The sequence below is a fragment of the Zalophus californianus genome, chromosome 5 (genome assembly GCF_009762305.2).
Source record: "Zalophus californianus isolate mZalCal1 chromosome 5, mZalCal1.pri.v2, whole genome shotgun sequence".
NCBI classification, from domain to species: Eukaryota; Metazoa; Chordata; class Mammalia; order Carnivora; family Otariidae; genus Zalophus; species Zalophus californianus.
This window is the reverse complement of record NC_045599.1, coordinates 86,660,335-86,673,186: the sequence shown is the minus strand read 5'-3', so window position 1 is coordinate 86,673,186 and position 12,852 is coordinate 86,660,335. Positions and strand designations below refer to the sequence as shown.

The following is a 12,852-nucleotide window of genomic DNA, read 5'->3' as shown; positions in this document are numbered from 1 at the left end:
TTATTCTCAATAAAAATATTGGAGTAGAGTACAGAGTATGACTTTTTCCAGACCCTGCAATCCTCTACAGATGGCCCTAAATATAGCCATAGTGCAGATAATAGCAGGTGGCTCAGTGAGTGGTGGATTTTTTAATGGTGATAGCTTGAGGGTAAGGAAGGTTAAGGTAACATTTTTGGCTTGAGCAGCTACCTTAAGATCATATGAAAGTTATAGCCTGAATTTCCAAACTTTTTTGACCACTTTTCCCTGCCACAACTTGAAGAACAAAATGCACCATCACACACACACAAACTAAGGCATTGAAAATACTAATTTCTTGGTTTAAAATTACATAGATACACTAACTATAAAATATGCAAATATTTGAACAGTATACAAAATATACTGAACAAAATGAAAACATTTGCCTACGTTTATTTGTACTGTCATGGTTAATTTTTCTCTCAGGAGGTAGCCAAACTTTTAAGTTTGCTGGTCATTTTTCAATTCATTTTTAGTAAGTCCCTGAGCTTTTGATCGAGTTTTAGAGTATAGAAGTTTGGAGACTACTATTCCAAAGCTTAAGGTTGTTTTAGTCAGGTTGGGCTGCCATAACAAAATACCATAGACTGGGTGGCTTAAACAACAGAACTTTTTGTCCTCACAGTTTTGGAGGCTGGAAGTTTGAGATCAGGGTGCCAACATTGGGGGGTTGTAGTAAGAGCTCTTTGCTAAGGGCTCTCTTCTTGGTTTGTAAATGGCCACTTTCTTGCTGTCTTCACCTGGTGGTGGTGGATGGAGGGAGCTCTCTAGTGTCTCTTCTTATGAGGGCACTAATCCCATCATGATGGCCCTACCAGCATGACTTCATCTAACCTTACTTAATTCCCTCCCAAAGGCCCCACCTCCAAATACCACCACATTTGGGGCTAGGGCTTAATATATGAATTTTGGGGACACACAAACATTCAGTCCATAACAGAGGTCATTCTTAATTACTTCTTAGTCTTCAGCTAGATTCTGAAATTTTACTTGTAGATCAAAAGTTGCTATTATAGCATAGGAAGAGTAGTAGGGGAAAGTTTACTTAAACTCCACCTCAGTTTTTAGGCAGATTGCTTATATTCAGATGAAAATACAATTGCTAATTGCTCTTGAGTAGGTCAGTTTTCTCATAGCACTGAATGTCTTCTCCCTCATTCTACCTATTTATTTTTTTACTGTCTCTAAGCCAGTTTTATATTTGTTAAATAGGAAAAACAATATATACTCTTCAACAAATGTAATTGAAAAGTAAAATGAGAAAATGGATATAAAAACGTTTTATTAACTGCAAAGCATTCCACAGTAAAGTAACCTAAAGTAACCACAATAAGGGCACCTGGCTGGCTCAGTCGGTAGAACATGTGACTCTTGATCTCAAGGTTGTGAGTTCGGGCCCCACTGTGGGTGTAGAGAGTACTTGAAAAAATACATAAAATCTTAAAAAAAAAATACACTGGAAGGGCGCCCGGGTGGCTCAGTTGGTTGAGTGTCTGCCTTTGGCTCAGGTCGTGATCTTGGAGTCCTGGGATTGAGCCTTCTTCTCCCTCTCCCTCTGCCATTCCCTGGCCCCCTCCTCACTACCCCCCCCAGCTCACACTCGCTCTCTCTCATGTGCTCTCTGTCTCTCTCTCTCTCAAATAAATAAATAAGATCTTTAAAAAAATACTTGGGGGTGCCTGAGTGGCTCAGTCGGTTAAGTGTCCAATGATCTCAGCTCAGATCTTGATCTCTGGGTCATGAGTTCAAGCCTTATGTTGGGCTCCATGCTGAGCATGGAGCCTACTTAAATAAATAAATAAATAAATAAATAAATAAATAAAGTGACCACAATAAAGTAAAATAAAGTAATTTTATTATAATCTACACTTATTTGCTACAATGACAATTAAAATGCAGAAAAGCTAACCAAATATCTTATTTTGAGGTTTTCCTAAACAAACCACATTTCCTGCATTCACTGTGTGTGTTTTAACTGTCTTGCCAAATTTTACATAGAAAGGATTCCTGATGTTGGAGACATGTTTATCTTGGAAAGTTTGTGCCCGCAGAAAAATTGACACAGAATGCACCTGGCATCATTTTGACTTCTGCACACTGTCCGTCCAACTTGGGGATTAATCACGGCAAGAAATTGTGGGTCTCACAAGAAGCACTTAAAAAGCAATAAGGAAAGCAAAAATCTGCTACTTCTGTATACATACATTGTTAATGCCAAATTCCTGCTTTTGATACTATAATTATGAATGATGGAAACAGTGGGAAAACTGGGTAAAGGTTACATTGCAACTACTTGTGGATCTATAGTTATTTCAAAATAAAAGGGCAAAATAAAGTTCTGTTACCTCAAAAAGGAAAGAGGCTAGAGCAGAAAGAACAAGAATTGGGAAACAGATTATTGGTAAGTAATGTAAAAGTAGAGGCAAGGCAGTAATTGGCTGTTCCATTTTTAAAGGACTTGCACTGCCATCAAGGTAAACTGGTAGCACCAGAGAGAGGTGCTAAGAGATGAGCTGTGGTTTGCAAAGCCAGTGGCTTTCACTCACATACAGGTTTCAGGGGGATACTACCAAACAGACTCTTTAAGAGAGACTAGGCAAATGCCACAGATAGGCTGGGCAAAATCACAGGGTAACTGATGTTAATACCGTTCTCTCTGAAAAGGGCAAAAAAGGTTGATTCTCTTGAGTTGTGCTTTTTCTTGTTTCCATCTGACTGTTTTCCTCTCTGTTCCTCTAATCATGCTGAAGCCAATGAAGAAGACAAGAGGGGGCAATTAAACTAGCTAGACGGAAAACCATCTCCACAGGTCATTACTATTGATTTAGGAAGGGCAAGTTCATGTTGATGAAATTCTTAGATTCACAGGCTGGAAGTAGCTTTTCTTTTATATTCCCATTGCACCAACTTTCTTTCTGTTTTATGGCCGGCAGAATATTTTGTCTTCCATTCTGGTTCTTCTCTATTCTCTCCCCAAGAAAATTACAAACTCTTTAAAGGACTTTTTTTTTTGCAAGACATTTAGAATACTTTCATCTTTCTGGTTAACACCATTTGTATCAGTAATTAAACAGTGTTATTTTTGGCATCTCACATTAACTAGTCAGTACGAATTTATTTCTTAAAAGGTAGGAGTGAGAATAGAAGGACTGGAGACACAAGAATGTTAGGTTTCACATTTGTGTTAAAAGTTCAAAAATCAAAACTGTTTGCCTCTCCGCAGCAAAACTGTACCACAAGCTTCAATGTTTTAGCTTTAATCCCACGTCTATCATGATCATACCAGATTGCGAGTTTGTGAAGAAGAAAATTCTGTATGTTCAAAGTGCTTTGCCTTGATAATTATTTTGAATATTAACTGATGCAAACACGTTTCCTCTTATACTGTCACTGAAGCCAGGACATATGTGCTAAAGGCGTTTCTTCCAACTATGCAGGAGCGTTCTGCTTGAGCATCCAATAGTACTCTTACTAACGACTGAGCTAAAGGTTATCTGATAGAGCAAAAAAAAGAAAATGCTCTGCCAGTGTTCCTGCAATGACCAATACACCAAATTCAATGAACACTTTCATCAATAGTAGAAGGAATATGAAAACTGATAACATTAGTGACATTTTCAATATCCAGCTCTCTGGCAGTTACTGAAGTAGTTAAAAGGTCTGGACACTTTCCCAGTGAAAATCCCCAAGAGCTTTCTCTCTCTCACTCTCTCTCCCTCTCTCTGTTCCAGATCACCATCAGTACTTGAAGTTGCAATTTTTTTTTTCTAGAAAAAGAAGAGTTGCAATAAAATCTGCTTTTTTCTTAGCTTCAACAAAGACTATAGTTTTTTCATCACCTATGTTTCACAGAATTTCTACAAGTTTGCCTCCTTTTGAGTACTAGTCAAGTTGGAGAATAGTCTGCTGATCATCTCTGTGTGCTCCACCCAACTTGTCCAACAGCCACAGATAATTCAACTTTCAAAACTCCCCAGCCAAACTTCGAATTTCCTCTGGAAAAAATTGCACTGAGCATAAGGGTTTGATGTTCCTTTAATGGCATCCCAAGGCAGAAGATTGGCTTCTTCATTTCTGGTCCAAAATTCATATCTATCATGCAGACAGCTTCATCTGAAATTCAATATTTCCATTATCTGAGACCAATTTTTTCTTTATCTATGTTATCCATTAGTCTTCCAGGAGTAGCACATAATACATCATAGCCTTGTAGTGTCTGAAAAAGAAAGGAAGGGGATACCATTCTTGTTTGGGCACTCTGTTAGACAACTGATACTGTTCTTTTTTTTTTTTTAGGTATTTTACTTATTTATTTGAGAGAGAGGGAGAGAGGGTTAAAGAGAGAGAGAGAGACCACAAGTGGGGGCAGGGGCAGAGGGAGAGGGATAAGCAGACTCCCCACTGAGCAGGGAGCCTGATGCAGGGCTTGATCTCAGGACCCCAAGAGCCAAAGACAGATGCCTAACCAACTGAGCCACCCAGGTGCCCTGATACAGTTCTTTGGTTTTATTTTTATACATTCATAGAGATAGGGATTATTATTTTCACTTTACATACAATGAAACAGAGGCTCAGAGTGGTTACAAAACTTATAAATGGTAGAGGCAGGGATCCAACTAAGCTCTGTCTGATTTAAAAGTTCACATCGTTCCATTACACTGAGTCCTCTCTTCGTTCTATGGAGTTATCTGGTACTTCATTAGCTTGCCACAAGTATTTGTTGGCTCAACGGAGAGATGAATGGATGATTGAAAGAAACCATCTGAGGCTTTATGAACAATGCTAATCTGAGAAATAGAAATGTTAATAGAAATCTTTATAAAATTGCTCTACATTTCTAAGTGGCCCCACCTATTCCATCCAAGAGAGGCTGCTCCAACCTTCCTATGAAGTGAAAAGGGAACCACTGTGTTCCAGTATACCTACAATTAGGACAGACTCCAGCCAAAATTGGAAGGCGGGTGAAGTGAGGCTTAGGTGCTCTTCTTTCTCTGCACTTGGTGGCTCCTGCTTAGCACTATCGATATAGTCACTCCTGGACCTGAGTCTAGGCAAACCTCCAGAATTAACTCCAATTCACTTAGTTCTGCAGTCTTAGCTGCTAGTGGAACTAAGAGGAGTCAGCTTAGAGGAGAATTCACATGGGGGAGTTTAGTTCATAGAATTTGGAACCAAGTAGACTAGCTTCAAAAAGAAAAACATATGTCCTCCACTTATTAGTTCTGTCACTTTGGGTAAGCCACTTAACCAATCAGTCCAAAACTTTGGAATATAGAAATTTCCTCATATGGTTGGCATCAGGACTAATTGTGTCGATAAAGAGTGAGGCTCACAGTAGATACCTATTAAGATATAGCTACTTGGGCGCCTGGGTGGCTCAGTTGGTTGAGCGACTGCCTTCAGCTCAGGTCATGATCCTGGAGTCCCGGGATCGAGTCCCGCATTGGGCTCCCTGCTCGGCGGGGAGTCTGCTTCTCCCTCTGACCCTCCCCCTTTCATGTGCTCTCTCTCTCTCTCTCAAATAAATAAAATCTTTTAAAAAAGATATAGCTACTCTTCATAGTTTTTAGATGAATTTTTGGTAACTATAAGGCCTGTACTTTTTGAACCAAAGGCAAAGAAAATTTTTGAGTTTTGTGACTTTATATCATAAACCTTACAAAAGTAAAAAATATAGAGTTAAAAAATTTACAGTCACTTCTGTTAAAGAGAAAAAATATGTATATTTAGAACTATCCTAGAAATGGGGCTTACCTTACTTACTTTGGATTTTCACCTTGGTTTGGAGATTTTCTATTCTGAAACATAGAGCAGATGTCCATTTTATGGGCACTTCGGTCCTACTGGGAATAGGACACTGTCCAGTGTGCATCCTCCTTCTCTACCACCAACTTGGAAACAAAGGGGAAACTCCCATGAAAGTGTAGGGATACAGTTCTCCATGAGACTCTCATGTTTCTGCAAAATATGCAAGCATAACTAATTGCTCTTTCGTTCTAGTTTACCTTTATACAGGTTTTTGTAGAGTAAAAGCTTTAGCCTCTCCTTGCAGAGCCAAGTGCAGGTCTGTTTGCTGTCCAGTATAATAAAGATGTTTCCCTTTGGGGCAAACATTGGCAGGTTTGTTCCCAGCTCATTAACAGATTCAGGTTCTCTAAGTTCAGAGTTCCACTGCATGCTCTTCATCCACCCAGGCCCCCTCCCCCCACACCATGGGACTTGGGAAGCAAGGAAAACCAACTCATGATGCTTGCTGTGCTGTGATTCACAAAGTCTGTTGTCTCTAGTACAGGATTCTCTTGTCTTCTGGTAGCATGAAAATGTGACAGACTAACCTGTCAGCTTGAGAGTAGATAAAAATTCACATCGTTTACAGTTCTTGACAAAAAGCGTGTGAGAACATGGAAATGTGGTATTGTTAGCCTAGAGGGCTCAGAAATCTCTTCTGATTGGGAAGTGCAGGTGGCTGAGGGAAATTGTCCCAGGAGAGGTAATACCCGATGTAAGTCTTGAAAGATGAGCAGAAGGTGGCTGAGTGAAGAAGGCTAAAAGACGTGACGAATTCCAGGCAAAAGAAATGAGATACAGATGTGCATATGTTTGTGGGAAATTGGAATGTTAGAGCTCGGATTGCAAGGGGTTGGGCTTGGCAGGGGGATCTAAAAAGCGGTTTGGGAATATACTGATAAAAGAAAGAAGAAAAACTGATTTCTAGATTTTCTGCTCTGCTAACAGTCTCATGTGAATAGCCTTATTTTATTAAGATCGCAACTTTCTTGGGTAGGTATTACTAGCCTTTATAAAGAAATTAAGGCTCTGAGAATTTGAATAATTTCTGTAAGGTTAAAAAGCAAATAAATACTAGAACAGTGGTATAAAACCAATGTTCTTTCCATACCACCTTCAATCACTTGGTGAGGATTTTTAAATTTTTATTCTGTAGGTAATGTCAGGAACCATCTGTCTTTTTACATTTTTTTTTGTTGTTATTATTTTCTTTTATCCTTAATGTCAGGATGTCCTGATTAAGTGCATGGTAGATGGGCAGTTTGGAAGCAGCATGAGTTATTGGATAAGGGTTGTCTGGTAAGTATGAGAATAGTTATGAGATCATTGTAGTGATCCATTTGAGCGTCTTTAAAGAGACTGAATTGGGTAATGAAAATCATGATGGAGAAGAGAGTTTAATTCATGGAGTTTGGAAGTATAGGATATCATAAAGGTGAAATGATTAAAAAGAGAAGTGCAGAGGTTTATAACTTGGATGCCTAGATGATTTCAATTAGCTGAAATAGGTGATTCTGGTGGAGGAACTTTGAGGGACAACATTGTGAATTAAATTTATAAAATAAATAAGATAGGAAAGAGTGAACTTCTGGTGGTGAAATTTCAGGCAGTTTTTGCTTTGAGGAAGATAAATTTTGAAATTAGAGATGTTCAGTTTTTCATGGAGTTGACAAATTATTTTTTATTGGTAATTACAACATAATAATTAAAAATTTTAAATTGTACAGATATTAGACTGCATTTAGCAGAAATATTTTCTAGTAAGAAACACGAACACACACAAAAGGATATATGAGTATTAACAAACTATAGAAATGATCCCTGAACAGAAATGACAAATACCCGCCATTTGCATCGACATGGTTGGAACTGGAGGGGATTATGCTAAGTGAAGTAAGTCAAGCAGAGAAAGACAATTATCATACGGTTTCACTCATATGTGGAACATACGGAATAGCACGGAGGACCACAGGGGAAGGGAGGGAAATCTGAAGGGGGAGAAATCAGAGAGGGAGATGAACTATGGGAGACTATGGACACTGGGAAACAAACTGATGGTTTCAGAGGGGAGGGAAGTGGGTGGAGGGGGTAACAGGGTGATGGGCATTAAGGAGGGCACGTGCTGTGATGAGCACTGGGTGTTATACATAACTGATGAATCATGGAACGCTACATCAAAAACTAATGATGTACTATACAGTGGCTGACTGAACATAATAAAAAAAATGAGTATTAGTATGTTAATTTGCCCACTCTTTACTGTACTTCATTAAAATTCTTCTTAGTAATATGGGGCCCCTGGGTGGCTCAGTCGGTTAAGCATTCAACACTTGATATTGGTTCAGGTCATAATCTCAGGGTTGTGAGATCGAGCCCGGCACTGGGCTCTGCACTGGGAGTGAAACCTAGTTAGGATTCTCTCTCTCCCTCTGCCCCTCCCCTGCTCATGCTCTCTCTCTAAACAAAAAAAAAGTCTTATTAGTAATATTATTTCAGATTTTTACTGAAATAACAATTCCCCTCCCTGACTAAATAATTTTGGCTCAAAACAGTTGGCAGATTCCTCCTTTTCTATACCTTCTAATCAGCTCTCTGTGAAACCCCTTCCAAAAATTGAGTCCTTAAAAAGATTAGAAGAAGGGTGGCTCATGCCCAGAAAAAAGGCCAAGATTTCTTTAACTTTGGCAATTGACTTTACTCATTCTTTACACTAGCTTGTAAAAAGAAAGCCTGAATACTTTGTACCATCTGTGGATTTAAATGGGTTTCTCCTACTACTCAAAAAGATGTAGCTTTCTTTTGAAAATGAAAAAAAAAAATGTTTCTTTTGCAAAACTTTTTGTTGAGCAAAAAGATTGTGTAAATGCACATAGCAAGTTTCAGATCACTGTTTAGTCAGAGCTCCAGTTAACTGGCTGATTCACCACCACCACCGATGCCAGGATCATTTTTCTCACTTAACGATGGGGATAACTGGCTGAACGTAAACCAATGTTCATTCATCCAGGTGTGTTACCTAACAACTGATTCATTCTTAAGTTTTTCATGAGGAAGCACACACACACACACACACACACACACACACACACACACATACACACACCAAAGAGGAGGAGGGTAATAGTAAAATGGGAGCTGTTACATGATGGAAATAAACACTTGAAGGGGAGATTCTTTATTACCTTGCAAATGCAATTTGCCCCTCAAATTCCTTTACAGAAAGATTTTTTTTTTAAAGATTTTATGTATTTATTTGACAGAGAGAGACACAGCGAGAGAGGGAACACAAGCAGGGGGAGTGGGAGAGGGAGAAGCAGGCTTCCCCCTGAGCAGGGAGCCCGATGTGGGGCTCGATCCCAGGACCCTGGGTTCATGACCCGAGCTGAAGGCAGACGCTTAATGACTGAGCCACCCAGGCGCCCCAGAAAGATTTTCAACAGTAGACAGTTCGCATGTTTGAATATGAAAGTCAGGGCATTTCTTTTTACCTTACAAGTAAGGCCTCTGCAGCCCTTAGACCTGCTGCTTTCTGAAGAACATGCCTGACAAATGTATTGTGGTCTGGTTCTGGTCAAGCAAAATTCACTTTTAGCACCAGTTCCTCATAACATGCTCCTGCTGTCACCCAGCATGCGCCCTATTTTAAGGTCACCACCATTATCAATGGGCAGTTCAAAGACCTAAGCTTTGGTGACTTTAAGCTGAAATACTTGGTGCTTTTCTTATATGCTTTGGATTGCACCTTTGTGTGTCCTACAGAAATTGGTGCTTTTAGTGACAAAGCCAACAAACTTCACGATGTGAACTGTGAAGTTGTGGTTTCAGTGGATTCCCACTTCATCTGTCTTGCCTGGATCAACACAGTAAGGAAGAATTGTGGTTTGGGCCACATGAACATCGCACTCTTGTCAGATTTGACTAAACAGATTTCCTGAAACTATGGCGTGCTGTTAGAAGGCCTGGGCATCGCTCTAAGAGGTCTCTTCATCACTGACCCCAGTGGAATCATCAAGCAGTTGAGTGTCAATGATCTCCCCGTGGGCCGAAGTGTGGAAGAGACCCCCCGCCTGGTGAAGGTGTTCCACTTTGTGGAAACCCATGGAGAAGTCTGCCCAGCAGACTGGACCCCAGATTCTCCTATAATCAAGCCACATCCAACTGCTGCCAAAGAATACTTTGAGAAGGTAAATCAGTAGATCATCCCATGTGTACCCATTGCTTCTCACATCAGGAAAGAGACACAGGTGGAACTCACTTTTAGCATTTGAAAGATGATTATTTATAGAAGACAAAACACCAATTATGCTTATATTCATAAATAATACTCTGTTTTCTTTTTGTAACATTGGCTAAGGCTTTTAAATGTACTCACACACGTAAAGTGTCCTTTATTGGTAACTCTTGATGGCTAGCTAGTTTATAGAATGCTAGTTCACATAATCCTTGGATTGTGTCTTCAATGGGAAGACGAACCATTCTTCTTTCTTGGCCTTTCTTGAACTTTCATGTACACCAGAGTAGTACAGCAAAGTACTGAAGCTTCTGATCAAGGGTCCTGAAAGTTTCTTCTAGAATTTCTTTGCACTAAATTGAATTTTCTTTTAAGGGAACAAAGATCATAATCCTACATAGTTTTAAGGTGTTAACTTCAGTGGTCTAATTCAACTCTTGCAATGGTTGTATATGTACTTGAAACAAATGCGAATCATGTTTTTAAAAAAACACGGTGGCAAAGTGATTTAAGTGATCATGCGTGTTTCTCATCCCTGAGATTAATATAATTATTTTACTTGTTAGCTGACATAGGGTCTACATACAATTCTAGATATTGATTGGTTGTAGTTATAAAGGATATTTATTGAATCCAGAAATTGCATTTTGAAACCATTGTAATAATTTTCTTTTCTGAAGTGCTCAATGCAAAGTACATAATAAAAATTTTAAAAAATATACATCAAAAGAAATGTTCGACTATATATTCAGTTAGAATAGTCAGTAAGAAAGTATGTGACTTCTAGTTTGATGTATTCAAAGCTTCATTTCATAGTAAACCCAAGATATTTATTTGCTAAAAATGCTATCACAGTAATCAGGGCCTTCAAAATTTGATCTGCAAACAGAAAGACTAGAAGTTGAAGTGAATTATCCTCTTTGCATCAGGGGTCATCAGGTCCTGATCATCATATTTTTTTCTAGCAAATATTTTCAGCTTTGAGGGCCTTACTGTCTGGTCTCAGTCATAGCTACTCAACTCTGCTATTGTAGTGTGAAAGTAGCCATAGACAACACATAAATGACTGAGTGTGGCTATGTTTCAATAACACTTGATTTACAAAATCAGGTTACAGGCTGGATTTAGCCAGTGAACTATAGATTTCCAACCCCTGGTTTAAATTATTCTTATATTTGAATGTGAGGGCAATCTGGCTGCGACATCTGTCACCCCATTGATCGCCAGGTTGATTCGGCTGATCTGGCTGGCTAGGCTGGTGTCCCCTTCCTCCCTCATTGCTCCATGTGCATCCCTCCTAAAGCTGCGTGCTTGGTCGAAGAGGACACCTTCCCCGATAGAGGAGGACCATTCTTTGGTCAAGGGTATAAGAGTAGCTGCGCTCCCCTGCTAGGACCTCCAAACAAGCTCTCAAGGTCCATTTGTAGGAGAACGTAGGGTAGTCAAGCCTCCAAAACTCCAGACACATCCAGATGAGACACCACATGTGGCAGTCTGCCTTTCTTTAAAAAATTTAAAAAAAATAATAAATAAAAAATAAGTTATTCTTATATTTGCATCCAAGCCCCAACTTTCCAGTGTTTAGTACAATGCTTAAAAGGGACATAATTAAGTTTTGTTGAATGAATAAATGAATTATTAAAATAGAGTCATAGAAAAACTGTGAATTCATTCACAAATTCAACATGTATATATTCAGTATCAGATACAGGACACAATTCTAGACTCTGGAGCTACAAGAGTAGGCTAAACTGGCCAAAAATAAAATCCCTGCCCTTATAGACATTACGTTCTTGAGGGACAGCAAACAATACTTGAGATAAATAACACAATATGTAGTATGTTAAATGGAAATAGTAGGTAATTAAGAAATAAGGCACAGGGGATAGGGCTTGTGAGGAGCACTGGCCATTTTAGATTAGGTAGCCAAAGAAGGCTTTATATAAAGGTTACATTTGAGTAAAAACCAGAAGAAAGTGGGAACAACACGTTCTAGGCATAAGAAACAACAAATGCAAAAGATCTTAAAGAGATGTATTAGTGTTTTAAAGGTGTCAATTCTTTTTCTATTTTCTTCATATTTTAAACAAAGCACTTTTTCAAATAAGATATCATTTACATGTAATGAAATACACCCATTTTAAATGTAATGAATATAGTTTATGATGTCATGTGCTCCATAGTTCTTGAATGTTTGACACACCCCTCAAATATAGATATTATCTTAAAATAGCCATAGAAACTATTCAGAAAAAAAGCATCATCAAAATAAATGAAAGTTTCTCATACACATATTATACTGGGTAAGTAGTAAGAACATCAGTTTAATACAAAAGCTCAACAACTAGGTAAAAATATTACATGTCCAGTTTCCATTTTTAGATCATCTAGTGTTTATTTTTATAATTGTCATAATATGTTTAATCCTTGGTTTCCTGAGGTAATCTTTCAGACAGTTATATAGTTACATATACAGTAAACAGCCACTAGCCACAGGTAGCTGGTAAACATTTGAAATGTGTCTAGTGATGTGCTCGAAGTGCAAAATTCACATTTGATTTCAGACTTTCAGAAGAAATGTGAAATAACTCATTCATAGTTTTTATATTGATCATATGGTCTGAAATGATAATATTTTGGATAAATTGGGCTAAATAAAATATATCACTAAAATTAATTTCACCAGTTTCTTTTTAATGTGGCTACTAGAAAATTTAAAATTACACATGTGGCTCACATACTTCTGTTGGCATTGCTACTTTAGACGTAATAGCAGACTCCTCCTCTACCTGACTTCTCAGTTACATATA

At 38.5% G+C, this 12,852-nt stretch overlaps 1 pseudogene across 1 annotated transcript; it reads left to right on the top strand.

The window, feature by feature from the left end:
• Positions 1-9,263: 9,263 nt before the first annotated feature.
• Positions 9,264-10,761, top strand: LOC113928519 (annotated as a pseudogene). Its single transcript, XR_003521911.1, has one exon. The product of XR_003521911.1 is annotated as a thioredoxin-dependent peroxide reductase, mitochondrial-like (transcript).
• The last annotated feature ends 2,091 nt before the right edge of the window (positions 10,762-12,852 follow it).